Source organism: Mycteria americana, chromosome 19 (assembly GCF_035582795.1).
Source record: "Mycteria americana isolate JAX WOST 10 ecotype Jacksonville Zoo and Gardens chromosome 19, USCA_MyAme_1.0, whole genome shotgun sequence".
Taxonomy (NCBI): Eukaryota; Metazoa; Chordata; class Aves; order Ciconiiformes; family Ciconiidae; genus Mycteria; species Mycteria americana.
In genome coordinates, this window is record NC_134383.1 from 8491912 (window position 1) to 8497990 (window position 6079).

The window sequence follows — 6079 nt, forward strand, 5'->3', positions numbered from 1 at the left end:
GATGGTCCATCCTTCCTTCCATCCTTGCATCCATGCGTCCATGCATCCTTGCATCCATGTATCTGTTCATCCGTGCATCCTTGCATCTGCGCATCGATTCATGTTAATCCCTGCATCCTTGCATCCGTGCATCCTTGCATCGATTCATCTGTTCATCCCCGCATCCTTGCATCCGTGCATCCTTGCGTCTGTGCATCGATTCATCTGTTCATCCCCGCATCCTTGCATCCATGTATCTGTTCACCCGTGCATCCTTGTATCTGTGCATCCTTGCAACCGTTCATCCATGCATCCATGCATCCATCATTTTTGGTCATGTTTAGCTGCACACAAATTTTATTAAAAGCACCCAAGAATTTGTTTTTTCACGTGAAAAAACTCACAAATCCAAATATTTTCCCTTGATCCTTTAGAGGAATCAGCGTGGCCTGACACGCAGCAGCTTTTCTCATCCCCCCCAAATGATGGAAAAATGTGCTTTTCCGCCCCAAAGCTGGCACTAGGATTTTGGTTTTGGGGACCCCTGCGGCATGAGCCCCCCGTCACCTGCGTCCGCCTGAGCTGTGAAAGCCGAGCAGGTCGTCTTTAAGAGCTTTTTCTGCAAACCCTTTCCCGTTATTCCCCCATCCGAGGATGGATGGAGGCAGCATCGGCAAATCTGAATAACTAATCAGAGTCCTCATTAACCCCCCGCCGAGATGCTCAAACATTCACTTTGCTGTTTGTGAAGCAGAAAAAAAAAAAAAAAAAAGGAAAAGGGAAAAAAAAAACCCAACCAAACCACAACCCACCCTGCATTAAAATTGATGTGTTATTAATCCCACTGTTCCAGACCTCATGGGTACCGAATTTTCCTCCGTCTTGCCTGAGGCCGAACAGTATGGTGCCGCTTCTGCAGGGCACTTTGACTTTCCATTATTTATCGGCGCAGCGTAGCAAGGCCGCTTTTGTTCCCCGGGCCCAGATGTGCGCACATGTGCGCGTCCCGGGGTGGGGGTGTCCGATATTTCCATACGTGCCCCCTTTGGATAATGCAAATTGCCTATAGCTGGGCTCCACCGATGGACTCATCTCTCCTGGACCGCGTCATGCAGCGAAACGGCTTTGCTTCTGTAGAAATACAGAAATACTGCGTGTGTTTGGGCACGTCTTAAATCTTTCCGCTCTCTCTGAGCGAGGATGGGGTTAGAGCATCACCGGGTTTAACTTGCAGGACTGGGGAGGTAGAAGGATGAAAATACCATATTGCTCCTTGCACCTTCGAGCATCCCCAACATCCAGCCCCAGCCCTTACTCCGAAGGCTGGAGATGCTACAGAAATTGCACCGTCGGGGGGGAAAAACCCAACATATCAAAGGTTTTTATTGCGATAGTCCTCATTGCAGATGGCAGCGGGTGTTGCCAAAGTGCTCGGAGAGTCGTGATCGCCCCTTGGAGCTCCTTAAAGAGTTAGACTGAAATTTGAGCGTTGATTTCTGCCTTTCTACTCTTTTTCACGCGTACAGGGTTTCTTCGGTTTTCCCCATGAGCGTAGCGTTTGGGGCCAGTACAGCTTGCCATGGATTCCCGGGCATAGTGTGGGGTATAAAAATAATTCAGCAAAACCCAGTAGCGTTATTAGGGATTTCACCATTCATTGTTTCCACTTAAGTCAGAGGAGCTGGCATTAGATTTATTAAAAAATGATACTTGCAATTAAACAGCGTTGATATGATGAGGTTGGAAGCATCACGATCTGCTCACGTTGGAAAGAAGGCAACACGCTGGGAAAAGCCTTCTTGCTTTAAAATCCTAGACTTTTTGCAAAAATTCAGGGTTTTGTTTTGCTAAATGCCAGCTTTATTAGCATTCCCTTACACCTAATTAAATCTTTATTAACAGGGATGCCCTCGGCTTATTGCAGCCTGGGTAGAGGCTGAGGTCCCAGGATGCTGGGTTCCCATCTCCGCCATTGGATGTTATTCAGGTCGAGTAGATGAGGATTTAGGGCATTTTGGGGGACTGATTAGGGCATTTTGGGGGATTGATGGCTTGTCATTAATGGTGTCTCATTTATGACCCTCCGGCAGCTGCTCCATGCAACCTTGAATGCCCAGGACACCATGTATCTTGCTGGCTTGCGTTGCCCGCGGTGGAGCATCTTGAAGGAGGCGTCTCCTCCATTCCCTTTCGCATCGGGAGGACTTCAAAGGCCTCCGCTAAACTTCAAAGGATGCCTTTTGAAGTCGCTAAAAGTGCGCGCCGGCTCAAAAAGACTTACCTCCCTCTGCAAGGGTGTTCAGGGAGATGTCCCCGGTGGGGTTGGCTCTTGGTGCTCTTCGTGATGGGGATGAAAATGGCATCTTTTGTGTGGAAGCTGCACAAGCCCGTATTTTTGTCCTACATGCATACAGCATCTCAGACCTCAGCCCTGATCACCTCCAAGGATGAAAATCAGTCTACCAGAGCTGTTTTAGCACTGGCAGAGCCTTATTTATCTGCTCCTTTATCCTCTGCTCCTCATGTTTTGTTCGCACGGCGAGCCCAGATGACAAAAATCTCTCTGACGAGACGGAAGAAAGTCTTTACAGGGATGAAGGATTGCTGCAAAACATGAGCTTTTTCATCACGTTGTCAGGACAAATCAAGTCCCAGGTCCTCGATGCGTATCTGGTGTCAGCCTGTGCATGCTCTTCCAAGGCACGAACCCGTAGGGTTTTTTTTATTCCTGATCGTAAATATCCGTAAGGATATTTCAGCTGTTGTTGTGGTGGAAAAGTTTTGGACTCAAGCCCCTTCTGAGCATTTAGCATAACCGAGATTAGGTCTCTAAACCTCTCGGCAGGACCTACGCTTGCCCGAGAAGTCAAGGGGCATCTTGACCTTTTGCCGCTTTCACCAAGTTTTCCATGTTTGGGGGTTTCTGCCCCGTTTTGCCCTGAAATCACCCAGTTGTTTCCATATCTGTCCTTGGCAAATGGCCTCGGTGACATCCAGGTTTCCAGAAATGGCACTTCCTATGCAAGCTTCCCCATATACCTCTGTCTTTTGGACCCATACTCCTGGCTGCAATGATGGATACAGTCTGTGAGGGCACAAAAATGGGAGCGTTGTTATTGCAAGGGATTTGGGATGGAATTAAAAGTAGGGAAAACGGTTCTCATGGATCTCCCTTGCGGCCTCACCATGTGAGGCATAGCTCTCTGCAGGTGACGTATAGCAGAGATGCATCCCTCAGATGTGCCTTGGAGATCTGAGGAGCTCTCTGGCAGTGGTGTGCATCATGGTAGATATATCAGATGTATATTGGGGATCTGAGGAGCTCTCTGGAGGTGGTGTGCATCATGGTAGATATATCAGATGTATATTGGGGATCTGAGGAGCTCTATGGCGGTGGTGTGCATCATGGTAGATATATCAGATGTATATTGGGGATCTGAGGAGCTCTCTGGTGGTGGTGTGCATCATGGTAGATATATCAGATGTATATTGGGGATCTGAGGAGCTCTCTGGTGGTGGTGTGCATCATGGTAGATATATCAGATGTATATTGGGGATCTGAGGAGCTCTCTGGCGGTGGTGTGCATCATGGTAGATATATCAGATGTATATTGGGGATCTGAGGAGCTCTCTGGAGGTGGTGTGCATCATGGTAGATATATCAGATGTATATTGGGGATCTGAGGAGCTCTCTGGAGGTGGTGTGCATCATGGTAGATATATCAGATGTATATTGGGGATCTGAGGAGCTCTCTGGCGGTGGTGTGCATCATGGTAGATATATCAGATGTATATTGGGGATCTGAGGAGCTCTGGCGGTGGTGTGCATCATGGTAGATATATCAGATGTATATTGGGGATCTGAGGAGCTCTCTGGCGGTGGTGTGCATCATGGTAGATATATCAGATGTATATTGGGGATCTGAGGAGCTCTCTGGCGGTGGTGTGCATCATGGTAGATATATCAGATGTATATTGGGGATCTGAGGAGCTCTCTGGAGGTGGTGTGCATCATGGTAGATATATCAGATGTATATTGGGGATCTGAGGAGCTCTCTGGAGGTGGTGTGCATCATGGTAGATATATCAGATGTATATTGGGGATCTGAGGAGCTCTCTGGAGGTGGTGTGTATCTAGAGGTGCATAGATGTACATTCAGATCTGAGCAGCTCAGCAGATCAAGGTCTATATGTATATCCTAGACATATATCAGCAACCTGAGGAGCTCTGTACCAGGTTATATATATCAAGGTAGATATATCGGATGTATATTGAAGATCTGAGGAGCTCTCTAGAGGTGATGTGTACCGTGCTAGATGTATCAGATATATAATGGAGATTTGAGGAGCTCCAGTCAGGTGACATATATCAGAGATGTGTATGTCAGATGTATATTGGTGAGGAGCTGTCCAGAGGTGATTTATATCAAGGTAGATATATCAGATGTATACTGACGATCTCAGGAGCTCGACAGAGATTATGTGTATCAAGGGACATATATCAGACATATATTGGAGATCTGAGAAGCTCTCTACCAGGTGATATATATCAAGGCAGATATATCAGACATATATTGGAGATCTCAGGTGATGTTTATCACCTAACAGAGGTAATATCTGGAGGTGATGTATATCGAGGGACATTTATCAGACGTATATTGGAGATCTGAGGGGCTCACTAGAGGTGATGTATATTCAGAGATCTGGGGAATTTTATCTCTTTTATTCCTTTTTTTGCAAACACAAAACACAGCAAACCACGGCTGTGCTGATCGTTGCTCAGCCCATCTTCATTTTTCCACTGGATCTGCTTAGATGGGTCTAGAAATCCCAACCTCAGCCTCCGTAAAGGCCAGATCCTTGGTAGATGCAGCATCATCGCTAACATCTGTGTGGACTTTTGTTTATTAAATAACAGCTGGGAGCTCCCTTGTTTTCCAGTTAATGGCTCTTCCCTAGTTCGCGCCGTCTGAGCCCGAGTGTAAAAGCACATTTACACTCAAGAAAAGATTATAATTAACCAGGGGGATGGTGACAGCCGGCACGAAATGGGGGCATGGCCAACGGCAATGCTGTTTCATTGCTTTTTCCCTTTTTTCTCCTTTTCAGACCCGGATTGTACCGCTAACCCTCAGTGAGATCCCGTGCCGGGGATTCGCCGCCCTCCAGGAGCCGAAAAGGACGAGACGGGACTGCGTCGCCCTTCATCCTTTGCGGGCAGACCGGCAACGAGCACGCCTTCGTTTTCTGGACACAGCTCGGTTCGACCTCTAAAAATCTGATTTTTTTTTTATTTCCTTGCAGATGTTCAAACCTGCCTGGGCAAAACCCGGGGGGTCTGATCTAGCCCAGCCATCGGCCCCGCTTTCACCTCCAAGGGCATATTCCCGCCCAAGTTTTCCTTGATTCCTCCTATTTTCCCCTCTATCCTGCAAAAAAAGTGCACTAAGAGTGGACTTGCCCACCGAAAGACCTTTCCTCGCGCAGAAAGCTTCATCCTCTGCTTAATATTTTGCCTTCTTATTTCATCATTTTCTCTCAATATTCAAATATTTCATCCTTTGCTTTCCCAGGTTGTGATCCCTACCCAGAAAATCCTGTTTTCGGGGCGGCGGGAGGACACTTGCAGGGCAGCGGCTCCCCGAGCACCCCCCAAACGGTAAGGCTGCTTCGCCTTATATTAATTGGGCAATTATATCTATTAATTGGGCAATTATATTTATTAATCGAGTGGGATGTGGCGAGTTGTGACCTCGGTGGGGCTTTATTTGGGGGAATTTCTGCTCTTTTCCAGTATACCCAGTATATCGCCCCTTCCCTAAATGCAGTAAGCATTGACAAGGGAATTATACTTTTTTGCTGTGTTTTTCTTTGTTTTTTAGAAACCAGGCTGTGCAGGGAATCTTGCTTTAAAGCTCAAGTATTGAAAACATGTTGTTATGAGCCCTACAAGCCATGACCAGCCTGGAGGAAAACACAGATATATTTTTGTAAAAATACCCTGAAATATGGGCTGCTATCACTGCAAAATTTTGGCACAGCAGTAGGATGTGGAGAAATGGTCACCAGCTAAAAATAACTGAAACGCGGAGCTTAAAAT

At 46.9% G+C, this 6079-nt stretch overlaps 1 long non-coding RNA gene across 1 annotated transcript in view; it reads left to right on the forward strand.

Moving 5' to 3' along the window:
* LOC142418872 (uncharacterized) overlaps positions 1-5635 on the forward strand; it is a 63550-nt gene extending 57915 nt beyond the window's left edge. Inside the window, exons 2-3 of the long non-coding RNA XR_012778413.1 lie at positions 5089-5240; positions 5553-5635. This is a non-coding gene — a long non-coding RNA (uncharacterized LOC142418872). The remainder of the gene's footprint in view (positions 1-5088; positions 5241-5552) is intronic.
* The last annotated feature ends 444 nt before the right edge of the window (positions 5636-6079 follow it).